We start from the raw sequence: 10,109 nt of genomic DNA, 5'->3' as shown, positions 1-10,109 counted from the left end.
ATCCAATTGGGTAGTTATCTTGGAAAAGAAGCTATTCAAACTTGGATCTCTTCTGAACCTTGAAAGAGGAATGAAGAGATCAAGCTAGAAATGCTTTCTCATGCTGGACCAAATTGGGTTTGGATGGGTATGTGACTATAACCCTCTCAATACTTGATTTGGGAAATGCATGTGGTATAATCAGTGACCATACTTCATCTCTTCTCATGAGCAATTGATAAAGGAATTGGCTATTGATCAAGATTTGAGAGATTGAATTTGTAATTCAATCAATTAAGATTGCCAAGGAGATCAATGAGTGCATTGATTGAGGAAGAGATGAAAATGAACTTGATCCGGAGGATTGCAATATCTCCTAAGCCCAACGAACTCCCCATCTCTGATCTTACCCATTCTCTTTAATTTCTGCCATTTAATTTTATGAGCAAATCCCCCATTCCCATTTACAATTCTGCAATTTACTTTCAGTCATTTACTTCCAGTCCTTTAATTCTAGCATTTACTTTTCTGTTATTTACATTCCCGCCATTTTATTTTCTGCAACTCTCAACTCAAATTCTGGATTCGCTCAACTAGAATATTCTTCTAATTAAAGTTGCTTGATCAATCAATCTCTGTGGGATTTGACCTCACTCTATTGTGAGTTTTTACTTGACGACACATTCGGTACACTTGCTGAAGGAAATTTGTTGAGAGACAGTTTCCACCCGCATCACAGAACCAGCCTTACAGAGCACCTCACCTGAGGCAGTCCCAAGGGCCACAGCACAACCAACAACAAGTTCTGCAGATCACTCAATCTAATTCCTTTCCGAGTGAAGTGGCCATTCAATCCATTGCACAAGGACAAAAGAACATGGAAAGTTCACTCAATGGCTTAGCATCCGCCATACAAGCTCTCATCTCTCAGCTGGCACCACCTAACACTTCAAACACTCAACAGGAAAACTCCAGTGGAATTCCTTCTCAACCCTTGCCCAATCCGACGGGTGGCATCAATGCCATCACCTTAAGGTCCGGAACTACACTGCAAGATAGGAATCAGGAGGAACCAAACCCACTAGAATACGCCTCAGCTGAAGAGGTAGTGGTAGTAGAAGAAGTTGAAGAGGAAGAGGACATACAGGACATGGCCGAAGAAGAATAAGCTTAATCACAGGAAGAAGCACCAGAGGACGCTGAAGCTGTGAAAGACGCCATTCCTATTCCATTTCCACAAATTGCAAGGAAAGCCAGGAAGCAGTTGGAACCCGACCCCAAAATGGTAGAGATATTCAAAAAGGTTGAGGTAACTGTTCCCCTTTTTGATGTTATTCAGCAGGTACCTAAGTACGCAAAGTTTCTAAAAGATTTATGTATACATAAAGACAAAATTAATGAATTAGAAACTATTCCTTTAGGTAGTTCTATATCTGCTTTAATGGGAGGTATACCTGAAAAGTGTAGTGATCCAGGTCCATGTATGGTTAATTGTATTATTGGTGGTGTGATATTTTCTGACTGCATGTGTGATTTAGGAGCATGTGTTAGTATAATGCCTTTGTCTATATATGATAATTTGAGGCTCCCTCCCTTAAAAAGGTCGGCAGCTCGTTTTGTGTTAGCAGATAAAAGCATTATTACAGTGGCTGGAGTTGCTGAAGATGTATTAGTGGGCATTAAGGGGCTCACCTTCCCCATTGATTTTTATATCCTGGAGATGCCCCAAAATGACTCAGAGAAGTGATGAGCGGATAATTTATACGCTTTTTGACATTATTTTTAGTATGTTTTTAGTAGGATCTAGTTACTTTTAGGGATGTTTTCATTAGTTTTTATGTTAAATTCACATTTCTGGACTTTACTATGAGTTTGTGTGTTTTTCTGTGATTTCAGGTATTTTCTGGCTGAAATTGAGGGACTTGAGCAGAAATCAGATTCAGAGGTTGAAGAAGGACTACTGATGCTGTTGGATTCTGACCTCCCTGAACTCAAAGTGGATTTTCTGGAGCTATAGAAGTCGAAACGGCGCGCTTCCAATTGAGTTGGAAAGTAGACATCCAGCGCTTTTCACCAATATATAACAGTCTATACTTTGGTCAAGAATAGACGACGTAAACTGGCGTTCAACGCCAGCTTTCTGCCCAAATCTGGCGTCCAGCGCCAGAAAAGGAGCCAAAACCAGAGTTGAACGCCCAAACTGGCACAAAAACTGGTGTTCAACTCCAAGAAGGACCTCTACACGTGAAACACTCAAGCTCAGCCCAAGCACACACCAAGTGGGCCCCGGAAGTGGATTTATGCATCAATTACTTACTCATGTAAACCCTAGTAGCTAGTTTATTATAAATAGGACCTTTCACTATTGTATTAGACGTCTTTTTGACCATCTTTGGACGCCTGGTTCTGAGATCAGAGGGGCTGGCCATTCGGCTATGCCTGGACCTTTCACTTATGTAATTTTAACGGTAGAGTTTCTACACTCCATAGATTAAGGTGTGGAGCTCTGCTGTTCCTCAAAGATTAATGCAAAGTACTACTATTTTCTATTCAATTCATCTTGTTTCGCTTCCAAGATATTCATTCGTACTTCAATCTGAATGAGATGAACGTGACAATCATCATCATTCCCTATGAACGCGTGCCTGACAACCACTTCCGTTCTACCTTCGACTGAATGAGTATCTCTTAGATCTCCTAACTAGAATCTTCGTGGTGTAAGCTAGAATGATGGCGGCATTCAAGAGAATCCGAAAAGTCTAAACCTTGTCTGTGGTATTCCGAGTAGGATTCAATGAATGAATGACTGTGACGAGCTCCTAACTCGCGATTGCAGGGCGTTAGTGACAGACGCAAAAGGATAGTAAATCCTATTCCAGCATGATCGAGAACCGACAGATGAATAGCCGTGCCGTGACAGGGTGCGTTGACCATTTTCACTGAGAGGATAAGATGAAGCCATTAACAAGGGTGATGCCTCCAGACGATTAGCCGTGCCGTGACAGGGCATTGGATCATTTTCCCGAGAGATGACCGAAAGTAGCCATTGACAGTGGTGATGTATCACATAAAGCCAGCCATGGAAAGGAGTAAGACTGATTGGATGAAGATAGCAGGAAAGCAGAGGTTCAGAGGAACGAAAGCATCTCCATTCGCTTATCTGAAATTCTCACCAATGAATTACATAAGTATTTCTATCCCTATTTTATTATATTATTTTCGAAAACTCCATAACCATTTGATATCAGCCTGACTGAGATTTACAAGGTGACCATGGCTTGCTTCATACCGACAATCTCCGTGGGATTCGACCCTTACTCACGTAAGGTATTACTTGGACGACCCAGTGCACTTGCTGGTTAGTTATGCGAAGTTGTGAAGATATGTTTAGACCATGGTCCTGTGCATCCGTTTTTGGTGCCATTGCCAGGGAATCAATTTCGAACAACAATTCACAACCTGAGTAGCAATTTCGCATACCAAGTTTTTGGCGCCGTTGCCGGAGATTGTTTGAGTTTTCGGCAAGCTTTTGGTCCGGTAACATCAGTGCCAAGTTTGGATCCGGCAACAGCACCAAGTTTTTGGCATCGTTGCCGGGGATTGTTCGAGTTTGGACAACTGACGGTTCATCTTGTTGCTCAGATTAGGTAATCTTCTTTTTGTTTTCTTTTCAAAAATTTTTCAAAAATATTTCAAAATTTTCTCACCTGTTTTCGAAAAAAAAAATTTTTAGATTCAAAATTTTTAAGAATGAATTCTAGTGTTTCATGAAGCATGTGAAGCCTGGCTGGCTATAAAGCTATGTCTAAATTCTTTTGGACTGAGGCTTCCAAACCATCAGCTGTTATACGACTGTAGGGTATGTCAGGCATGTCATGTCTGAATTACATGCTGAAGCTTGGCTGGCCATTGGCCATGTCTAGTGTTTTGGACTGGAGCTTTCTTTGAAAGCTTGGCTGGCTAGTGAGCCATGTCTAATTCTTGGACCGAAGCTTTAGACTAAAGAATGCAAGATTCCTGGAATTCATATTAAAAATTTTGAAATCCTTATTTTTTTTAATTAATTTTTCGAAAAAAAAATCCAAAAAAATTAGAAAATCATTAAAATCAAAAATATTTCTCTGTTTCTTGTTTGAGTCTTGAGTCATGTTATAAGTTTGGTGTCAATTGCATGTGCATCTTGCATTTTTCGAAAATTTCATGCATTCATAGTGTTCTTCATGATCTTCAAGTTGTTCTTGGTAAGTCTTCTTGTTTGATCTTGATGATTTTTTTGTTTTGTGTTGTATGTTGTTTTTCATATGCATTCTTGAATTCTTAGTGTCTAAGCATTAAAGAATTCTAAGTTTGGTGTCTTGCATGTTTTCTTTGCATTAAAAATTTTTCAAAAATATGTTCTTGGTGTTCATCTTGACATTCATAGTGTTCTTGGTGTTCATCTTGACATTCATAGCATTCTTGCATGCATTCATTGTTTTGATCTAAAAATTTCATGCATTGCATCATTTTACTTGTTTTTCTCTCCCATTATTAAAAATAAAAAATTTCAAAAAAATATCTTTCCCTTTTTCTCTCATCAAATTCGAAAATTTGAGTTGACTTTTTCAAAAATTTTTAAAATCAAGTTGTTTCTTATGAGTCAAATCAAATTTTCAATTTGAAAATCTTATCTTTTTCAAAATATTTTTCAAAAATCAAATCTTTTTCATTTTTCTTAGTTATTTTCGAAAATTCCAAAAATAATTTTCAAAAATCTTTTTCTTATTTTTATATCAAATTTTCGAAAATAACATAATCAATTAATGTTTTGATTCAAAAATTTCAAGTTTGTTACTTACTTGTTAAGAAAGATTCAAACTTTAAGTTCTAGAATCATATCTTGTGATTTCTTGTGAATCAAGTCATTAATTGAGATTTTAAAAATCAAATCTTTTTCAAAAACTAATTTCAATCATATCTTTTCAAAATATCTTCTTATCATATCTTTTTCAAAAATTTGATTCCAAAATATCTTTTCTAACTTCCTAACTTCTTATCATTTCAAAATTTGTTTCAACTAACTAACTAACTTTTTATTTGTTTCCTAACTTTTTCAAAACTACCTAACTAACTCTCTCTCTCTATTTTCGAAAATATCTTCCCCCTTTTTCAAAAATTTCTTTTTAATTAACTAATTATTTTATTTTTATTTTGAATTTTCGAAAAAACTACTAATCTTTTTCAAAAACTATTTTCAAAAATCACTAACTCTTTTTCAAAAATTATTTTTGAAAATTCTCCCTCTCCCATCTTATTCTATTTATTTATTCATCTACTAACATCTCATCTCACATCTATACCCTCCTCACAGTTGTGTCTCTTCCATTACATTACATTCTTTGTCTCCCTCTTTTCTCCCACTAACACAAGGATCCCTATACTGTGGTATAAAGGATCTCTATTATTATTATTTTTCTGTGCCCTCTTCTTTGTCATATGAGCAGGAGCAAGGACAAGAACATTCTTGTTGAAGCAGATCCAGAACCTGAAAGGACTTTGAAGAGAAAATTAAGAGAAGCTAAATTACAACAATCCAGAGATAACCTTTCAGAAATTTTTGAACAGGAAGAGGAGATGGCAGCCGAAAATAATAATAATGCAAGGAGGATGCTTGGTGACTTTACTGCACCTAATTCTAATTTACATGGAAGAAGCATCTCCATTCCTGCCATTGGAGCAAACAAATTTGAGCTGAAACCTCAATTAGTTTCTCTGATGCAGCAGAACTGCAAGTTTCATGGACTTCCATCTGAAGATCCTTTTCAGTTCTTAACTGAATTCTTGCAGATATGTGATACTGTTAAGACTAATGGAGTCGATCCTGAAGTCTACAGGCTCATGCTTTTCCCTTTTTGCTGTAAGAGACAGAGCTAGAATATGGTTGGACTCTCAACCTAAAGATAGCCTGAACTCTTGGGATAAGCTGGTCACGGCTTTCTTAGCCAAGTTCTTTCCTCCTCAAAAGCTGAGCAAGCTTAGAGTGGATGTTCAAACTTTCAAACAGAAAGAAGGTGAATCCCTCTATGAAGCTTGGGAAAGATACAAACAGTTGACCAAAAAGTGTCCTTCTGATATGCTTTCAGAATGGACCATCCTGGATATATTCTATGATGGTTTATCTGAGTTATCAAAGATGTCATTGGATACTTCTGCAGGTGGATCCATTCACCTAAAGAAAACGCCTGCAGAAGCTCAAGAACTCATTGACATGGTTGCTAATAACCAGTTCATGTACACTTCTGAAAGGAATCCTGTGAATAATGGGACGCCTATGAAGAAGGGAGTTCTTGAGATTGACACTCTGAATGCCATATTGGCTCAGAATAAAATATTGACTCAGCAAGTCAATATGATTTCTCAGAGTCTGAATGGAATGCAAGCTGCATCCAACAGTACTCAAGAGGCTTCTTATGCAGAAGAAGCTTATGATCCTGAAAACCCTGCAATAGCAGAGGTGAATTATTTAGGTGAACCTTATGGAAACACCTATAACTCATCATGGAGAAATCACCCAAATTTCTTATGGAAGGATCAAAAGCCTCAACAAGGCTTTAATAATGGTGGAAGAAACAGGTTTAACAATAATAAACCTTTTCCATCATCCACTCAGCAACAGACAGAGAACTCTGAACAAAATACTTCTAATTTAGCAAACTTAGTCTCTGATCTGTCTAAGGCCACTGTGAGTTTCATGAATGAAACAAGGTCTTCCATTAGAAATTTGGAAGCACAAGTGGGCTAGCTGAGTAAAAGAATCACTGAAATCCCTCCTAGTACTCTCCCAAGCAATACAGAAGAGAATCCAAAAGGAGAGTGCAAGGCCATTGACATAAGCACCATGGCCGAACCTGTAAGGGAAGGAGAGGATGTGAATCCCAAGGAGGAAGACCTCCTGGGACGTCCAGTGACCAATAAGGAGCTTCCCTCTGAGGAACCAAAGGAATCTGAGACTCATCTAGAGACCATAGAGATTCCATTGAACCTCCTTATGCCCTTCATGAGCTCTGATGAGTATTCCTCTTCTGAAGAGAATGAGGATGTTACTGAAGAGCAAACTGCCAAGTTCCTTGGTGCAATCATGAAGCTAAATGCCAAATTATTTGGCATTGATACTTGGGAAGTTGAACCTCCCTTGTTCATCAATGAACTAAGTGACCTGGATCAACTGACATTGCCTCAGAAGAGACAGGATCCTGGGAAGTTCATAATACCTTGTACCATAGGCACCATGATCTTCAAGGCTCTGTGTGACATTGGTTCAGGAATAAACCTCATGCCCCTCTCTGTAATAGAGAAACTGGGAATCTATGGGGTGCAAGCTGCTAAAATCTCATTAGAGATGGCAGACAATTCAAGAAAATAGGCATATGGACAAGTAGAGGACGTATTAGTAAAGGTTGAAGGCCTTTACATCCCTGCTGATTTCATAGTCCTGGATACTGGAAAGGAAGAGGATGAATCCATCATCCTAGGAAGACCTTTCCTGGCCACAACAAGAGCTGTGATTGATGTTGACAGAGGTGAAATAGTCCTTCAATGGAATGAGGACTCCCTTGTGTTTAAAACTCAAGGATCTCCCTCTGCAACCATGGAGAGGAAGCATGAAAAGCTTCTCTCAAAGCAGAGTCAAACAAAGCCCCCATAGTCAAACTCTAAGTTTGGTGTTGGGAGGCCACAACCAAACTCTAAGTTTGGTGTTGAACTCCCATATCCAAACTCTAAGTTTGGTGTTGGAGAGTTTCAACAATGCTCTGAACATCTGTGAGGCTCCATGAGAGCCCACTGTCAAGCTATTGACATTAAAGAAGCGCTTGTTGGGAGGCAACCCAATTTTTATTTATCTAACTATATTTTTCTTAGTTATATGTCTTTATAGGTTCATGATCATGAGGAGTCACAAAATAAATATAAAAATTGAAAACGGAATCAAAAACAGCAGAAGAAAAATCACACCCTGGAGGAGCATCTGCCTGGCGTTCAACGCCAGAACAGAGTATGGTTCTGGCGCTGAACGCCCAAAATGGGCAGCATTCTGGCGCTGAACGCCCAGAACAAGCATGGTTCTGGCGTTCAACGCCAGAAATGGCTAGTAAATGGGCGTTGAACGCCCAAAATGGGCACCAACCTGGCGCTGAACGCCCAGAGTTGTGTGCAAAGGCATTTTACATGCCTAATTGGTGCAGGGATGCAAATCCTTGACACTCCAGGATCTATGGACCCCACAGGATCATCCCAGGATCTGTGGACCCCACAGGATCACCTCAGGATCTGTGGACCCCACAGGATCCCCACCTACCTCCACTCACTTTTTCTCACCACTCTCTTTCACACAACCCCATAAACACTCTTCCCCAAAAACCCTTCACCAATCACCTCAATCTCTCTTCCCCATCACCTCTTCACCACTCATATCCATCCACTCTTCCCCATAAACCTACCTCATAAACTCTACCTACCTTCAAAATTCAAAACCAATTTCCCACCCAAACCCACCAATATGGCCGAAACCTTTCCCCCCTCCCTTCCCTATATAAAGCCCTCCATTCTTCATCAAATTCACACAACACACCCCTCTACACCCTTCTTGGCCGAAACACTTCCCACTCTCCCTCTCCTCCATTTCTTCTTCTTCTTCATCTATTCTTTCTTTTATTGCTCGAGGACGAGCAAAATTCTAAGTTTGGTGTGGTAAAAGCATAAGCTTTTTGTTTTTCCATTACCATTAATGGCACCTAAGACCGGAGAATCCTCTAGAAAGAGGAAAGGGAAGACAAAAGCTTCCACATCCGAGTCATGGGAGATGGAAAGGTTCATCTCCAAAGCCCATCAAGACACTTCTATGATGTTGTGGCCAAGAAGAAGGTGATCCCTGAGGTCCCTTTCAAACTCAAAAGAAATGACTATCCGGAGATCCGACATGAAATTCAAAGAAGAGGTTGGGAAGTTCTAACAAATCCCATCCAACAAGTCGGCATCCTAATGATTCAAGAGTTCTATGCTAATGCATGGATCACCAAGAACCATGATCAAAGTAAGAACCCGGATCCAAAGAACTATGTTACAATGGTTCGGGGGAAATACTTGGATTTTAGTCCGGAAAATGTAAGGTTGGCATTCAACTTGCCAAACATGGAAGAGAACGCACGCCCCTACACAAGGAGAGTCAACTTTGATCAAAGGTTGGACCAAGTCCTTATGGACATATGTGTAGAAGGAGCTCAATGGAAGATTGACTCCAAAGGCAAGCCGGTTCAACTAAGAAGATTGGACCTCAAGCCTGTAGCTAGAGGATGGTTGGAGTTCATTCAATGCTCAATCATTCCCACTAGCAACCGGTCTGAAGTTACTATAGACCGGGCCATCATGATCCATAGCATCATGATTAGAGAAGAGGTGGAAGTTCATGAGATTATACCTCAAGAACTCTACAAGGTGGCTGACAAGTCCTCCACTATGGCAAGGTTAGCCTTTCCTCACCTCATTTACTACCTATGCAATTCAGCTGGGATTGACATAGAGGGAGATATCCTCATTAAAGAGGACAAGCCCATCACTAAGAAAAAGATGGAGCAAGCAAGAGAGCCCATTCATGGAGCTCAAGAGGCGTATGAAGATCATCACCATGAGATCCCGGAGATGCCTCAAATGCACTTTCCTCCACAAAACTATTGGGAGCAAATCAATACCTCCCTAGGAGAATTGAGTTCCAATATGGGACAACTAAGGGTGGAACATCAAGAGCACTCCATCATGCTTCATGAAATAAGAGAAGATCAAAAAGCAATGAGGGAGGAGCAACAAAGACAAGGAAGAGACATAGAAGAGCTCAAGGACATCATTGGTTCCTCAATAAGGAAATGCCACCAACACTAAGGTGGATTCATTCCTTGTTCTTATTTCTTCTGTTTTTCGTTTTCTATGTTATGTGCCTATCTATGTTTGTGTCTTCATTACATGATCATTAATAGTTAGTAACTTTGTCTTAAAGTTATGAATGTCCTATGAATCCATCACCTCTCTTAAATGAAAAATGTTTTAATTCAAAAGAACAAGAAGTACATGAGTTTCAAATTTATCCTTGAACTTAGTTT

The 10,109-nt window shown here is 39.4% G+C and overlaps 1 non-coding gene across 1 annotated transcript; it reads right to left on the bottom strand.

The window, feature by feature from the left end:
* Positions 1-5,989: 5,989 nt before the first annotated feature.
* On the bottom strand, positions 5,990-6,097 carry LOC112739818 (small nucleolar RNA R71). Its single transcript, XR_003170755.1, has one exon. It is a non-coding gene; the product is annotated as a small nucleolar RNA R71 (small nucleolar RNA).
* Between the last annotated feature and the right edge of the window lie 4,012 nt (positions 6,098-10,109).

This window comes from Arachis hypogaea, chromosome 13, assembly GCF_003086295.3.
Source record: "Arachis hypogaea cultivar Tifrunner chromosome 13, arahy.Tifrunner.gnm2.J5K5, whole genome shotgun sequence".
Taxonomy (NCBI): domain Eukaryota; kingdom Viridiplantae; phylum Streptophyta; class Magnoliopsida; order Fabales; family Fabaceae; genus Arachis; species Arachis hypogaea.
The sequence above is the reverse complement of the archived record's forward strand: the minus strand, read 5'-3'. Positions and strand labels throughout refer to the sequence as shown.